Source organism: Cryptomeria japonica, chromosome 10 (genome assembly GCF_030272615.1).
Source record: "Cryptomeria japonica chromosome 10, Sugi_1.0, whole genome shotgun sequence".
NCBI classification, from domain to species: domain Eukaryota; kingdom Viridiplantae; phylum Streptophyta; class Pinopsida; order Cupressales; family Cupressaceae; genus Cryptomeria; species Cryptomeria japonica.
In genome coordinates this window covers 799488994-799513982 of record NC_081414.1, presented here as the reverse complement: position 1 = coordinate 799513982, position 24989 = coordinate 799488994, and the positions used below count along the sequence as shown (strand labels likewise).

Here is a 24989-nt window from a genome sequence, read left to right as displayed (position 1 = left end):
GATGTTGATAATATAGCAAAAATCAGTTATTATATGTTTGTGTAAATGTATATATATCCAATTTCATCTAAGTTTCTATTTTGGGAATAAAGAAGATATCTGAATTGTGTTTTAAATCTAGTTTTATTTTAGTCATTATATGAATGTATAAATAAAGGTTAGTTTTATTCTCGAGTTCTCAATTCAATCATACTATTATTTATTTAATCATGATTGTGGAATTGGAAGGAATGTTTTTAGTTATCTTCATTGAAAGTTCGGACTCAAATAATTTTTAATGTTTGAATTTTAGAATATTGAGAACTAAATCTTAAATTTGAAATATTGAAGATATAGGCATTACCATAAACTCCTTGTTTTTATAGTAGAATTGTACTCATTACATTTGGTTTTATGAGTTCGTGGTATTTTTAAAATTTTTGTCCTTCGTAAATGAGTACTTGTTAATATTTCTTTAATTGTATTTAGCTTCTAGAGGCTTGGTCAGTGTTAGAGGTCCTTTTGTGCAAGTTTTCTCTTCATCATTGAATGTTAAGATTGGCATCTTGTTAGAATACGTTGATAGCCGAGTCTTCAGTGTTGGTCATTAATGTACTATTTTTTATTTATATTTTGATTTTATGGATTTATGCGCTAGAATGATGTTAACTCTCCTCTTTGGGATCTTTTCTAGCATGAGAACTAAGCCATGCTATGGTAGGAATCCCAACTCCTTGTGTTTTGGATATCATGGCCTTGTGTTTATTTTGAATCCTAGGTGCAAATAGGGGGAGTGGCTTCTATTGGGGGTCAGGACCCAAAGTGGTAACCAGGGTAACCCAGTGGAAGTTTTATAATCAAGTGATAACTTAATTAATGAACTTGGGTGGGTAGTTAGATCACGCTAATCAAGATAATTTTGGACTGCCTTCTTACCTATAAAGGCACGTATAGGTTTGAGGGTATGTTGAGAAGGGCCTGGAATGGCTTCCACCAACCTTGTAACCTCCAAAGGTTGGTGTGGTCCACTAGTGAATGTATGGGGGATGAGGGTCAAGTGAGGTCATCAGGGTAACCCATGATAGGGGTTGAGACCTAGTGAATATGTACCAAGGTAACCCAAGACATCCTAGTGATGACACTCTTCCCTTGCAACCTAGTGGTAACCCGCCTTTCTTTATCCTTTCATGTATTGTTGAGTTTTGAGAAGTGGTTGGTTTTCTCATGTTTGTTGTGCTTTTGTGGATGTTGTGAGACTTTAGAGTTCGGTTGTTATTTTTTGTATCTGTGGTGTTCCCTTGTGAGCCTCCTACATGTTTAGTTTAACTGATTCTTTGATGGCATTGTTATGTTGATTCTCCTATGAGTCATGTTGTTACCCTTGTATGTCTTGCTTTCGCCTAGAAGGTCTGACTGATACCTCCTAGCATGGGGGGTGGACCTATTTGGTGCTACATGGTTGGGTGTAGTTCTTTTCGTACCCATTGGGTTTGCCTCTTTCAACTTCATGTTCATGTTGGCTCAGTGAAGATTTGAAGACTATCATTGTTGTAGCAAATTTATGTATACTTACCTACATGGGACTTTTGGAAATTTGTATATTATGGATCTATCATTTTGTATATGTATTTATCATGTAAATTCTTGAGCATTGTAATGACAATCTTGTATCCATGTACTTTTCTATAATGTAATTCATAGCAGTTCCTGGTAATTATTTGAGATGATGTATAACCTTGTGTAACATCGTTATGGGTCCTTGAGGAGATTTGTTAAATGATTCATTATGTATTTTTTTTAGTTTTATTTTAACATTTGTACATGTTATATTGATTGATTCAAAAAAAAAATATTCGCATTTTCATGTTCTTGGTTGTTATGTCCTCTGGGCCTCATGGCAGTGCATGACAAAAAATATCTAATAAGTGCAATAATGATAGGATATAAAGGATAAATCAATATGCATTCTCAAACCTTAAGGTAAAGATATAAGCATATAAAAATACAAACCTAGACATATCTAAATATGAATGAAAAATTAGAATTATATAAGACTTAGAAATATTTATTAGAAATCTTAAAGGTAGGATAAGGTTGTGTAGGATTAAATGAGTTCTCCAAATGTAAAGACCAATAATATTTTCTTAAGTTTAGTTTAGGAGAATCCAAATAAAATGAATAGGCATAAACATAGTTAACCCAAACAAATAAATGATGCTACTAGGTAGGGTTGATAATCTAATAATTAATCAATAGAAGTGAATATAAAATAAGTGTACTTATCTCTAACAAATGAACACATAGATATATGTTAGGATCTAAAATAATAGATTTGGCATTGATAGTTACCTTGGCATCAAACATATTTGTTGAAAATATGTAGTGACAAGTTTATGTATCAAGGACAAATCCATGATCATGGATCTATGTTGCACTTTCAAACTTGTAGTATGTAATATGTAGACCACTTTTCTTCACTTTGCATCATGTGTCTTGTCTTTGTATATGGTTAATATCTATGAGTTGTCAATATTTATAAATACTTTGTGGGGATATTGTTATATTCCAAGGGGAGATGTTCTCCTTGGTCAATATGTACAAATAATTGAAAACACCAATCTCTAATCATCCATATGCTCTTATGATGCTTGTGTAGAACAAAAATTATTTTAGGGTGCATATTAAAAAAGTGTGAATGCAAATAATAATCAAATCATGCTTGAGATCTAGAGATGATTCAAATGAATGCATTGAATTTCTATTCAGTTGTAAGAATTAGTTTGGCTGGTTACTATCATGGCAGTTCTTTTTATTTCATATGATCCTCTGATCATTTTGTATGAACATATCTAATTGAGGAAGTTTAGAGAGGAAAGTAAAGATGCAGATATTCGGGAAGACCCTGACAGGAAAAACAATCACCCTTGAGGTCGACGATGTCAAGGCAAAAGTTCAAGTGGGTTTTATTTCGGATTAAGTTTCTCAGTTTCCTATCTCTCATCGAAGATGGGTTTTTTTATTATAGTAATGGATTTTATATGTTGAGTGTTGTAATTGATTGTGATGTTCCAGGACAACGAGGGTATCCCACCAGATCAGCAGCGGTTGATATTTGCTGGGAAACAGTTGGAAGATGGACGAACACTTGCGGATTATAATATCCAGAAGGAATCAACGCTGCATTAGGTGTTGAGGTTAAGGCGAGGCCTTTCCATCAAGGTGAAAACCCTTACTGGAAAAGAGGTAGAGATAAAAACCTGAATCTTTATTTCTACATTGAAATAAAAACGTGTTCAGTACTTTCGAAGTTATGTACAATATGCTGTAATGGAGTAATGGTGTTAAACAGTTAAATACAACCATGCTGTAGAATTATGCAATATGTGTAGTCATCTTAATTCCACGTTAAATTGGAAGTATGGATTATATAATCTCGTGCCCAAATGACCCTTTACTCGCCATTTTAAATTTAGGGGTAAGAAATCCTAATTGTTGACATGGTAGATGGAGACCTCTTGATGTTTGAACTTGGCTTGATGGTCTTATAAGAAGGAAAGATCCATTGTTACATTACAAGATCTCAATTGTTAATGTTGTAGAGGGTGATACTACAATGTTCAAATCTTTATTGATGGCTCTACAAGCATAAAGTCCCTTTGTTACATCATAAGGTCTCCCATTTTTGTATGTTTTATTTTGAATATAAAATAAAAAAAATTTCTAATGGTTTTGACAAAAAAGAGTGGGAGATTGGAAATTGACACAGTTTGTATGGATCTCTAAAATTTATAACCCACATTACTAAGAATTGGTATTTCTACTGGTACTAAAATACGTATAAAGTTATTAGCCATTTTTAGTTGGATATATCCTTCTTGGACCAAAAGTGGATACAAAACTAGGTCTCTTATGAGAAATATGATGCTACTTCAATCTAGCTAAAATGACAAGATAGATTGATGGTGGACGGGTTGTCATTGACATGAGAACAATGTATACCAAAACACAATAGGGATTCAGAAGGATGCATCCTAGTGATGATAATTAGATTGTGATCAAGGCTTACAACGAGATTCACATCAAGACCAAGGATGTGACTGGGTAAGTACACACTAGATTGATATCTATATAGGATGGATATTGTGTTTGATTTTGGATTAAGGAAGTCTGGGACTGATTGGATGCCATTGGATTGCAAGGGTTATATCCTAAAGTTGGATACCAATGATAAGAGATTTTGAGATGAAGTATGAGGTAGTGGGAGAGTTGAGAGATGGAGGATGGGAGGATAAGGAATTGCCAATAGTGGATTGAGAGAAAATGATAGTATGATTAAGAGCTAAAGGTATGAGATAGGGAATGGTGGGGTTATTGGATGGGTGGTGGGTGTGATGGGGTCTCCAAAAAACATATCACAAAGTAATAAGGTGCCCAACTTTAGATATTGCATGTACAGTGAGGGACTAGAATCCTCAAGATAGGATGGAAGATAGGATAACATGAAAGAGAAGAGGCAGATGGATGATAGGATAATGGAATGGATAAATGAATGGAGGATAGGAGGATAGGTGGATAAAAATATGGCTGATAAGAGAATGAATGGATGAAAAGTGTTTAATAAGGGTAGATATGCCAAGAGATGTTCAAAGCATATATTAATAAATTCCCCTATATTTATCAAGATCCAAAGGTGGGTGAAGGAATTGAAATAGATATAATATGATGGGTATGATTGGTGGATACCAATATGCTAGATAAGTACCTATGAGAAAATTTCCTCAAAGTGTAGAGAGCTAATTTATGGGAGATATAAAAATGATGCCCTTCCTCCAAGTTGTTATCATGGTATTTTCCCAAGGCACATACTTTCCAAGTTTTCATCGTAGGAAAAAAATTTCTTCTCTTTTTTTTTAACAATTTTAAAGTATTTTTTTGAATTTTATAGGACATTTAGGGGTGGAAAGGACTCAAGAATTTTGGACAATTTGGTGTGGAATATTGGATGATAAGGAGATGATAAATGACTCAATCATCTACTTCCATACCAAGGTAATAGGAGCAAATTCAGAGTAATCATTGGATGTTGTTACAAGATTATTAGGATGAGTCAAATATGAAAATACATGTATTATATTGTTTTATGGGGGATATATGTTGCATAATGGATAAAATGTTTGAAAATATTTATATAGAATTCATATCCTAACCTAGGAATATAAACTAAGATCTCAAATGTCCATGGCACATCGTTGGAATTATAAATAATTTCATCGACAATCCTAGTAGGGAAGTTGTAAACTTTTGGCTTATGCTTCTTTTGTTACAATAGAACTAATATTGTGAAGTGGGTAGATGAACTTGATAAAATGGCAACTTTCAGCAATATGAGTGAAATACAGAATTAAAAACCAACATAGTAAGTCTGATCTAGAAATGAGACAAAGAAAGAAACTTGTAGATGAAATTTGGAGCCAAAAATGCTAGACATGGTTGGATGGTTACCTAGTCCTAAGGGTGACTAAAATTATAGCTTAAAGATATACAAATATGTTTAGGTGGTTCTATAGGCTCATATTCCAGAATTTTAGCCAAAAATCATAATTGAAATCCTAAATTGACAAGATTATATCTTAGGAATAACAAACTGTAATGCTTATTTGACCATAATTTCAGAGCTCACAAAATCTTACAATTTTTTAGCCCTTATGAATGATAAAATATTTCTTTATACAAGGTCCACAAGGTATTTTTGAGTTTAGACCAACATAAAATAGTCATGAAAAAAATTCAAACTATAATTGAAATTGTGAAGGCGAATGCTAGAAATGGTTACAATTTCAATGAATTTGGGTATGACAAGTGTGTTAGGTGACCTATCCCAACTAAAATAGGACCACAAAAAGGGATTCAAGAGTATTGGGGTTTGCAATATTAAATAAAATCCTAATTTGAGTATTTGATAATAATTATTGTAGGAGGAAAAGTTAGGCATTTGATAACATTCATAAATCCTACATCAATGAACGTACGAAAACAAAGTATAAATAGAGAAATAATGTAAGAAAATGCAAACCATCCTTCAAATGCTTGAAACGATCCCCTTCATTGCCCTTTTTGCTTCTCTAATCAAATAGAAATGTGGCTCTCAATTCCATTGCAAGTGTATTGAAAGAAAGCCTAGGTGAGAAGATTCAATGTATGGTTTTCAAACACAAATTAGCAACATATACATACCAAAATCAGGTCCCAATACATTGAAAAATGAGCTCCAATTATAGAAAAATTATTCATTAAAATGACATGATAAAATCAAGGAATGTGATAAATGCATGATTGATTCCAAAATAGCAAATTGATATGACATGATTATGCCAAATTGAACAGAAATTTTATATTTATAATTATGACAAATTGGAAGCAATTTTAGTCTTCTGATTTGAGGAATTAGTGGAGAAATTAGTGGGAGAAATTATAGGAAATGGGTAGAATGAAATTAGGGATGACAAATTATGAAAAAATTAGGAAAAAATTTACAGAGATAAATGTGGGAATAATTAATAACTTTTCATTTATTAATTAGCCCACAAAAGGGAAATCAACCAGGTCAATAAAATATTTAATTATGACACAATACCTAGGATAAATGAAATGAATTCATTTAACGTAAAGAGAGATGTTATAATGGATTGATGATTAAAGAATTATTTAGTCCTAGGAGAGAGACATAAGTCAAGATGATGTCATGAAACAATTAACATGATCAATATAAGAATTTAATGATTGACTTATATAATTATTGACAAATTAACTAAAATTTATTTAAATGAATGCTCAAGATTGATCATAATTATTGAAATGAAAAGGACACTTGACAAAAATAAATGATTGATAAAAGACAATTGATTGATAATGATTGACGAGAAGACATTGAGAATTTATTGGAATTGATTAAAGTTGATGCTAATTGACGTTGATTAGGGTTAAAATGACAATTATATGACATTGATAACCAACCATGATCATGAAATGAAAATTGAGATTGACATTGATAAGAGCCAAATTGAAATGACTGAATAGGATTGAATAGGAAGAGAAAGTAGAAGAATTGCATCAGGTTGACAAATGATAAAAACCAAATTTGCAACCTAGAAGAAGTGTTAGTAGGAATGAAAACCTAAAAGAAGGTATCATGGACATGTTAACATACAATGACATAGACGTTGACCATTTTTTAGTGACTAAATTTTGCCCCTCTTTGAGACAATGCAATTCTTAGTTGTGTTTCAAAGAATAGTAAAGAAAAATCATGTTAAACATTTCTCTAGGAATGATGGGTTAGAAGGCTGCTCCCTCAATAAATTGCATGAAAAAAATTAGAAAATAGGCCAATTTGCCAAAAATAAAGCTGACTAGACCAAAATGACTGTAAGGAGTGACTAAATAAATATTAGTAGAAAGAGAAAATTAGATAAAGAATAATTAGTGGTGAAGAAACCTTGATTTTGCAAATACACTATAATGCAGAGAGCTTTTATTTGAAATGGTAAAATGGATGTGTCATACCATAACAAAGAAAGATAGGGTGATAATGTAGTCCCTTTTGCATAAAATAGACACACTCCAGATAAGAAATATTTCAATGTATCCTAAGACATTGTGCATGTTAAGGGTCTCGAGGTATATGTGATAGTCACAAAGTGAATGCACCAACCTAGCCACCCTAGACATACCTACCCCAGAACTACATGAAAACATCCTACAAACAAAAAACTAAAAACAAGAAAAACCATGAACCATTCGGGCACTCTAAATCATTTAGTGACATCATTGAGAAACATAGGAACATGATCGAGGATAAATCAATTAAAAGATAAGACTCGCAAATCCAAACAAGTCAAATAACCATTATGATCTTATTGTCAAAGTTGATAGTTTTTCATTAAGAGGATGATTATAATGTTTAGTTTTAGGAATGAAGTACTCCATCTAATATAGGAAACAATTTGGTTTCGAGTATACTACACCCTATATAAAAAAAATGACAAAGGACAAAGGACTAATAATGTTGACACTATTTGATTGGACAAGTTGATCAGTTTGATTACCAACTTGATGGGACATTTTGTCAATTATTGTGTGATTTGTTAAGTGTGGTGTTTTGTGTGTTCTATGGTTGTTGTCGACTCAAATGTCTATCTGTACAAAAGGGACAATTTATTAATTGAATTAAAATGACAGGTTTTGGATTTTTTTGAGTGTTTTCAAAGTTTTAGATTTTTTTAGGTTATTTGAATTTTTTTGTTCTTTTTATAGGACAGTTTACAAATGTTGTTGGATTATTTTTTTAGGACATTATTTAATTTTTAAGGATATTTTCAAGACATTATTTAATGTTTAGGTATTTTTCAGGGCATTATTTAATTTTTAAGATGTATTTAGGACTTTAATTCTTAAAGGTTTTTTTGGGATATTTATGCATTAATTTGCCTCGAGTGTCTAGCACAAAAACAAATATGATTAATAGATAAATAATCTTGCTGAAATGTTTGTGGTTGAAGGGAAGAAAGAGGTAATTTCTTATGGAGACGGAGTGGATTAAATTTCTAAGGTCTATCATGTGATGGGATAAGGGAATGGATATGACAATGTAAAGTGATGTCATAGCATGAGGGACATGTTAAGAGTTTTTTGTATTTTATGTCTTTATGTCGAATCAAGATCAAGGGATAGACAAGAGTGCATGGATGGTGATAGGATATGGATAGGAAAAGCAAGATGAAAAATGGATAAGGAATATGAATAAGGCAAGGCATATAGACAAGGTGAAGCCCATAAAATGCATGATGCTCATAGAAAATCCCTATCCTTGTCAAGATGAAAGGTGAAATAAGGGATATGGATAATGGATAGTGGATAATGGAGGATGATGGACAATGGAGAATGAGATAGGATAGCATAGATGAAACTTTCCCCCATGTGGAATGCAAGAAGGTGAAAGATTATTCATTATGCTTGTTTGTTAGGTTTTCATCATGGTACTTGTCCAACGCACCTGTTTTCCAGGTTTTCACTAGTGGATGAATTACTTTTCTTCACTTTTTTTCCTTTCTTTTTTTCTTTTTCACTTGTGGACGAATTACTTTTCTTTATTTTTTTATTATTCATATTAATGAATTAATTTGTGTATAATTATTGACTTGGTGTATCGGTGGTGACCTCTATGTGGTTTAGGAACCTGCTACCAATTGTGCTTGGAGGTACTGGATCTTCTCTTTATTTTTTAGCCTAGTTCACTATTTTTAATTGGAGGAAAAATTGAGCTTCCGATATTGCTTTTCTACATTACAATATACCATTGGAAAGATTTTTTAGATGTTTTCATCATAGTAGAAACTATTTCACTTAAATTTGTTGTTAGATATTTTTATAGAGCTCAAAGTTGGAGTATATTTTGTGGGAGAGTTCCACCTCACTCAATTTTTTTGAAGGTCTCTATTGTTTTTTTGGTTTTAGCTAACATGGCCTAACCAAGGTTCAAGATTCTCACATCACACAACTATCACACTTGGAAAGTGAGAATACAGTGGTTGCTTTCATAAAAGGGGTTATGGTCAACCTTGACTGACACTTTACCTAATCTCAACAAATAATTTAAGAAGTATATACATAGGAATAAATGTGAGACGCTGATGGGCCTAATTTCTATGCATATTTTAGATTCCTTATTCTTCATCGTTGAAGAATTCTCTACATCACTAGAGTTGTGGAAAAAAATCAAGGATCTCTTTGGTTCAGTTAGTGAAATTAGAGCTATGTAGTTAGAAGAAGAGTCAGACTCTCTTTATATTGATGTGTTTCCTTCCATTGAGGATTGTTTAGTAAAATTTAAGTCCTTGCATTCTTTAGTTGAAGGGTTGTGCGATATAAAAATTAGATAAGGAATGTATTTTCTTGATTTTGTCCATGTTAATGGGTGTCTTTTCCTATTTTGTTACTCCCTTCTATTACACTATGAATGGGTTCAGTACATAATTTTTTATGCCATCTTTTGAGACTTTTTGTGAGAGGTTGACTAGGGATTAGTCAAAGCTTTATCAAAATGATATTTATAAGTCTCTTGCATTGCTTGCCACTCCATCCAAATGGAAAGGAAAAGATAAGCATAAGACATAATCTAGTTTGTCTTCTCCCACCTCTTCTATAGAGGTTAATCCTAAGAAAGAGAGACCAAAATGAAATTATTACAAGAAATATAGCCATAGTGAAAAAAATTATTATAAGAAGAATAAAACCACATGTGGCTTTTGTATGAAAGAAGGACATGATGAACCTAATTGTTACAAGAAGGAAATCCATGAGTTAAAAAAATTACTCAAGGAGCATCATATTTCACCTTCTTCGAGGTCATCTTCTTCAAGCAAACATGAGGATACAACTCCTAATAACTTTGGAAAGGGTCATGCTTTAATTACCACTTGTGCACCTAGAGATGTTGGATGGATCATTGATTCAAGAGATTTAGTTCACATCACCTGTTCAGGAGATACCTTGATTTTGGATTTTCTTAGAGAACTATTTCAAGATAGACCTTGATTGCAAACAATTAGGTTTTTAATGCTCCAATTGTAAATTCCTAATAACTTTGGAAAGGGTCATGCTTTAATCACCACTTGTGCACTTAGAGATATTGGATGGATCATTGATTCAAGAGATTTAGTTCACATCACCCATTCAGGAGATACCTTGATTTTGGATTTTCTTAGAGAACCATTTCAAGATAGACCTTGACTGCAAACAATTAGTTTTTTCATGCTTCAATTGTTGGTGATACTTATTTGGATATAGGAAAAGTGCATAATTGAAGCATTGAAAGTTATCATTGGTCCAATTTACACCTCATCTTTGTGTGCCCACTTTAGTGTGTCCTATCCTCATCCTTTCTCCATGTACGTTCAAGCTTGATTATTTAAATTTAATGCCATGTACACCCTTTTGTAGTTCCCACATTGAGATACCTATCTCCTAGCTACTTGTTCTGGTCCTCTTTACAGAAGGACCAAGGAACAAAATGCCTTGGTCTCTATGAGGGTACCTTAAACTTGCTTGGTCCCTCTCAAAGGGGCTCCAATTTGAAATAGGGGAAGATCCATATCTCCCTGCCAAAATTTGATCCTTGGGGATATGAATTCCCATTGGTGGTCAACCTAATTAGTAAATTACTTAGGGAACCCTATATAAGGCAATCTTATCAACTTGTTTTACACCTAGAACATCAATTAGTGTATTTGTGTATATGTGAAGCACTCATTATAAAGAATATTTTGAGTTTCAAGGTTGCATATTCATCATAAACTATTTTGGATAAAATTTACATCAATGTTCAAGCAAGAATGTTTGTGTGATTAGGGTTTTTTAGGTTCATTTGTTTGTCATGCCACTACATTCAACACTTGTGATTACACTCAAAGATCATTACATCATCATTAACATAATCTATTATAGATATAAGATATATTTACTTAAGCATTTATTTCATTATTTGCATTATTTCAATTCATGGTCAATTCCAAAATTGAGGTTTGACCTAGGGAAAACCCCTATTCCCAAAATCTTTCCCTTTCTTTCTGTGTGTAGGAAAGAGGTGTGGACCTGCACTTAGGAAATCCAGTAGAGTCAATAGTAATGAATAGGTGAGTTTTGATGATATAAAATTTAGACTAGGGTGAATTTGTACTAGCAAGTCTCAAAAAATCAAGCTAAACTTCGAAGGGCAAGTTTTAGACATCTCATTTTGATCGGATCTAGGTTGGTGGATCCATGGGACATCCTTTCACTTATTTTTTCTATCAGAACACTTTAATAATCCCTTATTTTACCCTCATTTTATAATCATTACAATTCAACTTAGAAAGAAGGAAAATCACCACCCCCACACCATTGGGTAAATCTACTAAGAATTCTCGACCCTCCTAATCAAATTGAGGCTAGATCTATTTGATTTACTCTCTTATTTTAACGTATGGTTAATTTGGTTAGTCAATGATTTTTTTTATTGAAACTATAATTTCAAATTTACACCATTACATTTTGGTGATCTCGACTCCTTGGATGCTTATTTTTTATTTATGATCTCATATCTAGATTTTAAGAATTTAAAATTTTTGTACACTCAAATTATTTTTTAGTGATATTTGGGCACCATAAATTGAACACTCTGTCTCATCTCCACATGTTGTCTTCTTGGTGGATTATTATTTCTTTTATAGAAACATGTATATGATCCTCCAATCACATCTTCGTTACCACCTTTTACAAGCTTCTATTTAGTTGTAAGAATTAGTTTGGTTGGTTACTATCATAGGAGTTCTCTATCTTACATGGAACCATATATATGTATATGTTAGTCTGATTATATCTAATCGAGGAGGTTTAGAGAAGAAAGTAATGATGCAGATATTTGTGAAGACCCTGACAGGAGAAACAATCACTCTTGAGGTCGAGAGTGGCGATACCCTCGACAATATCGAGGCAAAAATTCTAGTGGGTGCTACTTTTTGCAATAAATATTCTCTCTTTCCTTTTGTTAATTGCGTAATAATTTTTTTTTAATTTTTAGTTGATTTTTTCTATGTGGGCTTTATGTTATAATTAAGAAATTTCACAGCTTTCAGTCAGAATTATCATGTTACAACTAATATTAGTTTTGCTGCAATTTTAATTGTAGCTTTTACTCATCTCTTATCGAAGATAGGTTTTTGATTATACTAATGGATTTTGTATATGGAGTGTTGTAATTGATTGTGTTGTTATTTATTGGGAAACAGTTGGAAGATGGATGAACTCTTGTGGTTAATAATATCCAGAAGGAATCGACTCTGCATTTGGTCTTGAGGTTAAGGGGAGGCCTTTCCATTTGGATGAAAACCCTTACTAGAAAAGAGGTAGAGATTGATATCGAACCCATTGATACCATCAAGCGGATCAAAGAGATGTTCAAGAAAAGGGAAGGAATACCACCCATACAACTAAGGTAGGAAGTTATTTAAAATATTGCTGAGATTTTATTTTAATCTTATTTTGGTGGGTTGTTTTGGTGATTTTGGATAAAGATACATGTGGTATTCTTAGGGCTGTTTGGATTAGGCTATTTGTTCCAATGATTTCTCTTTAAGCATAATTTCAGTTTTCCCAATAATTCTAACTTCCTATATTTAAAGAATGGAAAGAGGTAAGACATATATGTGCATTTTCATTACCAACTAAATGTGGTAAGGTGTTGAAACAAAAAAATACTATTCTTAATTTTAATGATTAGTATTGTCCTGCAGACTCGTCTTTTGGGGAAAACAACTAAATGATGAGAATACAACCAAAGATTATGGTGTCGAGGGCGGTTTTGTTCTCAAACTTGTGTTGGCATTGCGGTTGGGGGCAATAAATTAATGAATATCAATACAAACATTCATTTTCTTCTTTATGTTATTTTAATGAGATAGCACTGAAATATGAAAAATGGAGTTGATGTATGGCGTACAAGTATCTAATTCTCTATTTTGACACTGAAGTAAAAATCTGTTGAGTAGTATTGTAGCTATGAACAGTTTGTTGTAATGTAGCAATGGTGTTAGACAATTAAATACAGCCATGTGGAGAATTGTGCAATACGTTGTCATGTACCTCTGTACCCATCTTAATTTTACATTAAATTGGAAGTATGGATCATTGAGATATTTTTCATGCCCAAATGATTGTAGACCAAGTACGCTATACACTGAATGAAGGTGCGCTTAATAGAAACACCTAACGGAGGTTTTCTTAATAGAAACACTTAGTGGAGGTCCACTTAATAAAAAATTTGTATTGTTTTAGCATAAGTATCCATTGATGAATGTCTTGGAATTAGTAGTTTTTGTACTACTAATTATTTCTTATTTTTTAGCCATTTGTATAGAGGGATAGTCGTATAGATCTGAATAGGTAGGGGTGAAGTTGGAAGGCCTAGGATTTCCAAATGGAATGATTAAGAGTTATATAATATATTTAACTAACATTTTAATATTTTATAAATAAAATTTATGTAGAAGATATCGAGAGATATCAAATTTCAGAAATTTTAACCTTTAGCATAGCTTAACTAATTTCATATGGTTAATGATTTGGAAGCAATGTTTTTCTAAATCTAGATTTAAAAACATAATTTTAAGAATTTAGTCTTGTTTTAGAATATGAAATGATTTGAATGCAAAAAAAATAGAAGTTTCTTTTGAATCTAGTTTTAAAAACATAAAAAAATAATGTTTTTTACATTTAATAAATAATAACAATATGAAGTTTCTTTTTAATTTGGACTTGTTTCTTTTAAATCTAGTTTTTTTTTTTTAATTTAATAAATAATAATAATAGGAAGTTTCTTTTTGATTTAGATTTCACTGTTTAACTTATTCGTTGTCTATCTATAAATTTAGCTACTACAACATCCTCTTCAACCTCTAGTATGCAATGTCTTCTTCATCAGGGTTCACTACAACTACAACTTCTTCATGTAGGCCTACTACATCTTCTTTCCCATTCAAGTTGAACTCCTCAATATTTTTGATCTCCTCTCCAAGAAATACAAAATCTTTCTAGGTCCACAACAGGGTCAGTGCAAGAATATGAGTCCACTTTTTGGCCAAAAAGTGGAAGCGTTTTCCACGATTTTCAGGTTTTGTCTCATTTGAGCTTAAATTTTGGAACACTTGGAGATTGAATCTTGGAAAAAGTAAGGAATATAAAAGATAGCCCTCTGAGTCTACTTTCCAAATGTGTAATTAGTTTTAATACCCACATAATTAAAAATAATAATTTGAATGGAGTTCTAAAAAATATGTTTTAAAAATGGTTGTTTCAGGACCATACAATGCATGTGTACAACCCACACTTTTTGACACAATTAAAATTATTTTCTCAAACAGTTTTGGGAAATGATTTGTAACACACTGAAGATTGAGAAGCATATTTTTTTTAATTAAGTTTTTAATGACCATAATTATCTTTTTAAAATTTTGAAGTGTACGACCCACATAATTTGACGTAAACTTAACATTTTTTTTTTTTTTTTTAAATAAAAAAGAATTTTGTGTAGATTGATGACATATAATTTTTTTTTCAGAATTCATTAAAATAAAAAAGTTATTAAATTAACAAAATTAGTTAATATTTCAAGTTTATGGACCCAATTTAGTATAAATTAAATGAAAATAGTTAAAATAATCAATTTTAAATTTTTTTTACATATTTAGAATCTACACAATATAATCTAAAATGGGTTTTAATTTCGTAAAAAAATTCTCTAATGGGAGGCACATAAACTATTTCAGAAGTTCATATTTGTGCTTTCTCTCATGGAGATTTGAATTTGCAGGTCCATGTCTCAAGTGTAGCCATCCCAGGCCTATCCTGAACCTAATCTCGAGGCAAGTGGTGGGTTGTGGAATCAAATTCCACAAAACGGGCCCCCGTTTTCAAAATGGGGGCCCGTTTATGAAACAGAGGGCCGTTCCTAAAATTACCATTATTGTCCAAAAATGAAAAAATGCTCCTGAAAAAATTGGTAAAATCGGATTTAAAAATGGGACCTCGTTTCATTTTCAAGCGGGCCCCCATTTGAGAATAAAATGAGGGTCAGTTAAGTTTCACCTCAGGCCTCTGTTTCTTTTTGCCTTAGGGGCCCGAAGCAAAAACGGGCCCCCGTTTCTAAGAGCACATTTTCCAACGTGTGGACTTCCACCAATTTGTGATCCATTACCTTGCACTTACCCAATAAACCTTTACTACAAACTCTACCTGAACTAAAATTCTTCCTCTTATGCTACCTCAATCTATGAGGTACTTTCACCTTCATCATGTTCTTTGTTTTCACTCACCAAATGACAATCCACCATGACAATTTGCTCATCTACTCTCTCTTCTTTTCTCACCTCATTTATTTTCTTCTTTTCATTTCTATGGGATGCTCTCATATATTTCTTCTCCCATTTTCAATTATCTTTTTTCAATGGGATTCGTCTTGTCCCATAATTCTCTTTCATTCTTGCTAAAATATTCCTTTCCAATTCATAGAGAGGTTTTATTTTCTACTTCTTCACAATATTTTTAAAAAAATGAGATTATCATGGGTCTCTTAATGAAATACCTCATCTTCAGCTTCAAACATATCCTCTTCTCATCTACTACAATCTTTCATTCCTACTCTTCACAACTTCAATTTCTCAATCACTCAAAGACTTTCCACATTGGCAATGATTATTTTGAGCTCTCAAACACCATATCACACTTTCAACACTTTTTCCACATCTTCTCCCTAGGACTCCTCATACACCTACAACAATTTTGTCAATTCTCTTTGATGACTCTACCACTTCAAACTTCATCTGACAATCCTAGAGTAGACTCTACATGCTTAAGACCTCTAGCTCTAATGCCAATTGATGCAAGAGAGACTCACTCTTTTTAGAAATTTCAAAACTAATAGACTTTAAAGTAAATAAAAAAGACTCTATGGTTTCAATAGAATAATTATATTACAATAAATAAATAAATTTTTATTTCCACCAAGTCTTCAAACAAATTTACAATTAAGGTCTTTCATCGCCCTCTACCTCTCTTCACATTTCTTCTTCTTTATCCCTTTGCATACTGCTTCTCACTTTAATCTCTTTACCATATGAGGTATCCTTAACAGAAACACTAAGTGGAGGTCCACTTAATAGGAAATTTGTACTATTTTAGCATAAGTATCCATTGATGAATGTCGTGGAATTAGTATTTTTCTAGTACTAACTATTTCTTAATTTTTTAACCATTTGTATAGATGGATAGTTGGATAGATTTTGATAGGTAGGGGTGAAGTTGCAAGGCCAAGGATTCCCAAATGGAATGAATAATAATTATACAATATATTCAATCAAAAGCTTCATCATTCAGTTCATCTTCTAGATGATTGCTCAATTTTTAGTGTATCTAGGAAATGTAAAATATAAAATATCATTTTAATATGTTTAGGATTATATATATTTTATTAAAAATATTGAGTATTTTTGGAAAAATTTCTATATGAGGGATACTTTATTTTCTTTTGTAGTTTTTTTATATTGTTAATCATTTATAAATATTTTTTTCATGTAAGAAAAACCATGTTCCTTTTGAACAACCAGATTAGTAACCATCTATGGAAGACCAAGAGTCACAACTTAGATATCCACATTAGAAGCCAACTATTGAAAATAAAGAATCATAACTTAGAATTCCATATTAGAAGTACCCTAGGAATTTTAACTTGTGTCTCAATATTGAGAATGCAATAATTTAATCAATCAAGCTCAACCCCTTAAGATGCTTTGCTAGTTTTAGAATATTCAAGAGTGATAATACCATAGGTGATATATTTTTCCACCATTTTTGTATTGAATAAAAAAATTATTACACTTAAGTAATGAACTTTATAGAAGAAAGTTATTCAAATTTTGTTTGTCACTTTTATGAGTTAAAATTGGGGAATCTAGAATGATTGTGCCTACAAGTAATCAAAGCTGAAAACATGAACCACTTGTTCATAGTTGTTTAAAGTGAAGACATGTAATACATAAAAAATTCCTCCTATGGTAGGAAAGTTTTATATAAAAATAAAGACACATGATGATCTGGACACATGCATATTTATGAAAGACTAAATAAAGTGCACACTTTTAGGTGCTGAGTTGAATGTTATTTGTTAAGATGCTATATTGATAATTAGAAAAATGTTAACATTTTTCATATGTTGTAATAACAAATTATTAAAGGATAGTGAGATTTTTCTAAGGGCCATGCTCAAAGAATTCAAAATTTGTATCTTTTTGTTCCTTATTATAAAATGAGAGTGGAGAGATATACAAATTCCCTCTAAAAGAAAATTAGTCCAATCATAATTGAAAATAATAGGTACGTAAAAGTCATTTCTCCTATCAACGCCATCAAAATTTGAGTGAATAATTATACTTTATGAGAAATTAGTACAACTATACAATTTTTTTACTGTGTTGTCACTTAATATTACAATTGTTTACAACATATACGCTAAGTTAATTATTAGCTAAATTGACATCATCTACATCATGAGTAGGAAAGCTCGACAAGCCTTTGTACGAGTGCCAAACAAATATCTATAATGATTAGCTCATTATTAACTAGTCTATATATCATGAGCATATTAGAATCACTTGAATGATGGGTTGAAGTCATGATTTTGACTATAAATGGGTCTTAGTTTTGCATTTGGAATGATGCATCCATCCAAAATGTATAGTGTCATTGATTAGATAGGTAGAACTTTGCCATATTATTGTTTTATAGATTTTCTTTGCTGACCGTATGATACACATGGATGAAGATGAAAATGATCACTAGAGGTTTCCTATCGACATCCAAGTTGACAAAACATTTTGACTTAATGGGTTTTAGTGAAAGTTGATTTTGAAGGCTCAACTTTTATTTATAATACCTTTGGGCACAAATTTAATACATTTGAAATGTTTTAGCATATCATGAAACTTAATCAAAACATTTTATTTGAGTTTTATTATCCCTTAGACCCACACAATATTCTTTATAATTCAAAAAACATTATATACATTTTTTTTATTTTTTCCAATCTTTTGAGTTGAATTGTTTGAAAAGGGAACTTCATCATGACAAAATTTTTCTTCTCTCCTAAAGAATTAGGTGTTTGATCTTGCTACCCATTGATTTATTGCTATGCCCTATATTAATTTCTTGTTATTTATTTATTTATTTTGTTTTTGACTACGTGAAAAACAGGTTTTGAAGGGCTCTTGAAACCCTTTACAGTAAATTATAAAAGAGATAAAACAAGAAAGGGCCAACTAGAAAGAACATTAAAACAAACAAAAATAGATGGCAGAAATAAAAAGCCAACACAAGAACCAAAAGTAACAAAATGATATCACAATGACACCAAAGGAACAACCTAGAGCATAGGACAATGGGAACTAAGAGAAATTCTTAATAAGCTCCACAACCTCTTTCTCTAGCTGAACCATAGAGGCAACATCACTCTTGAGATTGTCTACTTCCTTAGCTTGTTGAGCCATCTTCCTCATCTTTGTCCGGGTTCTTTTACCAAGTCCAACAACCACGCCTTCAGGGGTCAAGTCCTTTTCCTCAGAAATATCCATCGTATTCTTTTCTAGCTAGATTTGGTCCAGTTTACTAAGAAGCACTGTGAAATTATCTACTAAATCTTTCAGATTTTGTGGCTTTGTTCTCTGATCTTCTTCAGGGTTTCCTCATGACTATAAACCCTCTTTTCAAGATCGTTGAGCCTAGCCTCCACAACCTTGAATTTGGAACCATAAGCCTTAGTAATAGCCTTCTCATCGTTGATGGCTTTCATTAATTTAATTTAATTTTTTTGTTACCAACATTAATTTGCAAAGATAATATGTCATTAGTATATAATATGGACATGATTACAAAGATTTCAAACATATATTTTTGTGTCATTGATAATATTTGGAAACAATACAATCACAACATCTAATAAAATTTATTGTCAAATGGAGATGGAAATTCTTTCAAAAGGCAGATTATATTTTCTATATATGTTCAAACTGATAAACTAAATATGGGTATGTGCACAAAGATGGTGATAAAAAAAGTGGACACCACCCCCCAAAAAAATGGAAAAACAAGTAGCGCGTATGTGGTTATAAAATTTGAAATGACTGTGTATGCGCTTAGGTTTGTTGTTCCTGAGCCTAGAGAAGGTAGCGCGTACACGCTGCTTTTAGGAAAAGTAGTGCGTATGCACTATCTCTAGGAAAATTAGCGCATACACACTACTTATAGGAAAATGAGTACGTATGCGCTAATAATTCCTAAAGGATCGAGTACGCGACACCTGTCAAAAAATGTTTAAAAAAAAAATGGGTATTATTTTCCTGTGAAAGTCGCATTTTTATTTTATTTTTCCTTCATTTTCTTTCCTAAACCGTGTACGGGGTGCTAGATTTCTCCTCCAGACACTATGGATCAAGGTTAGTTTTTGTTGATTTTTGTCTTTCTTTCCCGTTTGTTCAATTTATTTTACATTTTGAATTTAATCTCAATAATTTTGATTAGGTTTTATCATTTTTTGTTTCAAAAACTAGATTTTTCTAATCCTCAACAAGAACAACCAATTGCACCTCCTAAAAACCCACAAGATACACCCCCAATTCTTCCTTTTGACCAGATACCTGAAACACATGAGCAATTAATTAATCAGTTAGGGAAAAATACGTCTAAAATCAATAGACTGATTGATAAATTGAAAACATCCGAACTTGAGCATCATCAATCCCTCGCCACTAGCCTAGAAACATTAGCTAGTGGTGCCATAGTTGTTTCCACACAAATTACCAAATGGGGAAACTTTAGGGATGGGTTTCATCAATTCTATGTTGATGGGTTATCATACGAAGGAGTCAAAAACAAAAATATTAGTAAACAACAAATATATGCCCTTTTCCCTGATCCTAAAACTCGTCAGTCGTTACCTCTTAATTCAAAGAGGTTTCTCATACATTGGTGTACTAATATGTAGATGAAGAATCTTTTTTTGGCAGAGGTGGTGGATGGTCTTTGATGAGCCACCTTGTAATAATTATGAAGTGCCATTGTAATTTTTGAGAAAAGTATATTGTGAGTTTGTGCTCAATGTGTGACAAAACTATTTTGACATGAGAGATTTCCATTGTAGAAGTGGCGGCTCTGCCCAAAATAGACCTGGAGCCCGTAGGCAATTACCCACGGAGAGTCACCACCCCTAGCACCCAAACCCAAGGTGCATCAGGTTGTCCTAGTAGAGTTTAAAGAGTCGATGGAGCTACAGACTCTTCAAGAAGCCATAGCATTGATTGGTTCCATCATCCAGCATCGGACGTCATTAGCACACCCTATTGTATTGGATGATGAGCCATTAGTTGCTTTAGGTGGTGATAGAGACCCCATTTAGCATTAGTGTGAGTTTCTCGAGGATATGCTTGGGGATAGATGATGTAGTTGGTGTAGATGGATCCACATCTCATCCGTGCATGATTTGTGGGAGCAAATGTTAGGCCCGCAAGATTGAGGATTTCGCGTCGACAGATGAGTTGATGGACATGGTGTTTGCCCATCAGCGACAGACACAAGTGTGTTGATATGAATTCATAGTATTTTATTTATCAGTCACTTTAAAATTGTAGTTACATAAATGAATTTTCATTTATACATCGATTTAAATTCAAATAAATAATATGCATTTCAGGATGCAACAGCAGTATCCCATACTCCTCCCCTAGTTACTATAGCTACAACTTCGATGCTTGAGGTATAAATTTGGTAACATGTTAAAATAGAATAGTACAGTTTGAATTAAAAAAAATACAAGATATACTAACTATCTTTAATGCTTGGTCCAATGTTTGGTTTGTAAGTGTTGACAGGAGACCAAATGTCCCAGATTGATGATATCATGCTCTTAGCGATTGATTTTGGCCTACAAGGCTATATGCTATCATATTTTTTACAACAATTTTTATGTATTATTTTGATGGAATATGCAAGTCATTTCATTTTAGATTTTTTAAATTATGTTTAATATATTATCTGTACTAATATCTCATGTTAATTTTGTTTTTTGAGGGTACCCCCTCCACGTCTAGGGCTCGTCCTAAGAAAAATAATTCCTCGAAGATCCCAAAATATGGGAAGAAGGTAATTGAACACATTTTTAGTTGTAGAATTGTTTGAAAATGTTGAAATCAAGTATTAGTTGGGGTTTGTAGATTGATTAGTGTTTTTTGTCTATTTTACATGTACAATGGCTATTGAGCTATGTGGATTTGTTGAATGCACCTAATTCGCTCGTGTATCAAGAGAGGGCGGTGGTATGTATCTCTACTTTTATTTTCTTGATTTCATGATTATATGCATGCGTACATGTGAACTTGTGATATATTATAATCTTATAATTTTTTCATGCAAGAAATATTCATAGTTGTTTCATTAATGGTGAACCCTCCTCCGTGCACTCGAGAAGCATCTTAGGATCCGGTACACTTTTGTTTGATATATTACATGAATTGTTTTTAACCTACAATACTTATTATTATATTAATTGCATTTAATCTTAGAACATTTTTTGTATAGGTAATAGTGACAGTTTCTCCATCGATGGTGAGCCATCCTTAGTCCATTGGAGAAGCATCTCAGGCACGGGTACATCATTGTTCTTTATATTATAGCTTTTAAGTGTTTTTGATATATTTATGTTAGTACATTGTATTAATTGTACATTTAATCTACAATAGATCCCTTCGTGGTACGTCCATAACATGGATCCTTTTAAGTATGTCTTCAAGAAAACTCCTAAGAGTGACAAGGAGAGGAGAGCAAAGACATTAGCTCCTAGATCAGCTGATGAGGTAATCTACATTTCAATTGTAAAGGAATTATAGTTAAATGCATAGTTATGTTGTTAATTGTGAATTATTTTCTACAAAAGAATTCTAACTTGGCTTTTGAATTGTGGTTTTGTAGCCATCTACAAAGTCGTGTATTGCATCGAAGAGGCTTGATTTTGATCATCCACCACAAGTTTAGGATCATATAGTGTTAGTTTTGGTCATAGAATGACCAATACATGTAGATATATTCTACTTTTTTATTGTATATCGATTTGGACATGGTATATGCCATATTTTTGTAATACTTCGATTGACTTGGTAGACATGCCTTTTTTTATATATATAAATATTGATATTAGATCCAATAAATGTGTACTGAGTTCATTATTTTGCATTTGTTGTATTTTGTGGTTGTCCTTTTATAAATTTAATTAATCATTTGCTTATGTAATCAACAATAAAAAATATAAAAAACAAAAATATACGATATAAAACATTGCAATCGTGGAATATGATTTGATAAAATTTCTAAAATGTTGAATTAACCCTACAAAACTCCTTGTATTCAGTTCATTATTGTGTATTCACTGTATTTGGTGGCTACCCTTTTATTTGGTCGAGAGAGAGGGAAGGAAGAGAGAGAGAGAGGTAGAGGGAGGGAGAGAGAGAAGAAGAGGGAGAGGAAGAGAGAGAGAGAGGAAAGGAGGGAGAGGGGGAGAGAAGAAGGACGGGGGAGGGATAGGAAGAGAGAGAGAGAGAGACATAGAGATAGAGGGAAGGAGGGAGAGGGAGAGAGGGAGAGAGAGGGAGAGAAAGAAGGGGGAGGGAGGGAAGGTAGAGAGAGGGAGGGAAGGTAGAGAGAGAGAGAGAGAGAGAGAGGGGGGGAGGGAGGGGGAGGGGGGAGAGAGGGAAGGTAGAGAGAGGGAGAGAGGCAGAGGGAGAGAGGGAGAGGGAGAGAAGGAGAGAGGAAGGAGGGAGGGAGGGAGGGGAAGAGAGAGACCATAATGACACCATATGAAGTCCAAAGGGATCGTTGGAGACCATATGACCCCTTAGGACACCATATGGGAGAGAAGAAGGTGGGGGGAGGGAGAGGAAGAGAGAGACCATAACGACACCATATGAAGTCCAAAGGGGTCGTTGGAGACCATATGACCCCTTAGGACACCATATGACCCCTAACGGGGTCATAAGGTGTCCTAAGGGTCATAGGACATCGTACAGTGTCGTATGGTGTCTTAACGGGTCATATGGTGTCTGAAGGGGTCACATGACACCATATGACCTCTTAGGAAACAATATGACCTCTAATGACACCTAAGGGGTCATATGGTGGGCTAATAAAATGATATATTATTTAAAGTTATGAATAGAACATCATACAATAGAAAATTAGTAGTTTAGTTTTGATATAGCTAAGTTAGACCATTGTCAGCATAAGAGAGACTCCAAGTGAACAAACAACAAGGCTTCACTAAAAAGTAAGTGTAATAGCTTGACCTAGCCCTAAGAGTATTGCCTTTATAAAACATATGATGCTATTAAATTTGCAAGGATATAGGACTGATCTTGATTGTGACTATAGGAATTACACACTTGATTTCTTTCATGGGTATGTACCCTTCCAAGCCTTACGACAAGTGATGATCATCATATACTAGCACTGCCATGCTTACAACAAACTTTAATTTCTTTAGGTGACAGGAGTTGTGTAACAACATGGGAACTCTCGCATACCCACCACTATCATTCTCCAGGACATCATCTGTGTTACTCTCCCTCTTTCTCTTCCTACTAGTTGTTTCCTTTTGAAAAATATATTGTAGGTTCTCTGGCTCATCATTTTCCTTTGTTGACACTACTTTCCACATCTTCTTTCCTCATTAAAAACACATTTTAGAAGAATATTGCTGCAAGTTTCCTTGTTTGTCACGGTAATTCACCTATGGTTCAATTTCAAACCCTTCTTCCTCCTATTCAATATACACACACAAATCCATCAGTCAATTTTCTTGGGAGAGCATACATGATAAACATAATTTAAACAAACTTAAACAAACTTAGAGCGTATGCGCTATTAATAGTAAACATAGCGCATACACGCTATTTATAATAAACATGGTGCGCACGAGCTACTTACAACATAAGTACCCCCTACGCGCTTTTGATTTGTATGTCTTGCTTTCGCCTGGAGGGTCTTACTGAAACCTCCTAGCACTGGGGGTGGACCTTTTTGGTGCCACATGGCTGCATGGAGTGCTTTTCGCACCCATTGGGTTTGCCTCCTTCAGCTTCATGTTCGTGTTGGGTCGATGAAGATTTGAAGACTATCATTGATGTACCAGATTTATGTATACTTCCCTACATCGGACTTTTGGAAATTTGTATATTATGGATCTATCATTTTTTATATGTATTTATCATGTAAATTCTCGAGAATCACCCTTGAGTTCGAGAGAAGTGATACCATCCACAATGTCAAAGCAAAAATTCAACTGGGGTGTTATTTCAGATGAAGTTTTCTCAATTTCCTATCTCTTA

General features: G+C 33.0%; 1 pseudogene; it reads left to right on the top strand.

Annotated features, from left to right (window-relative positions):
* The window catches only part of LOC131855850 (uncharacterized), a 337138-nt pseudogene that overhangs the window by 56696 nt on the left and 255453 nt on the right, over positions 1–24989 (top strand).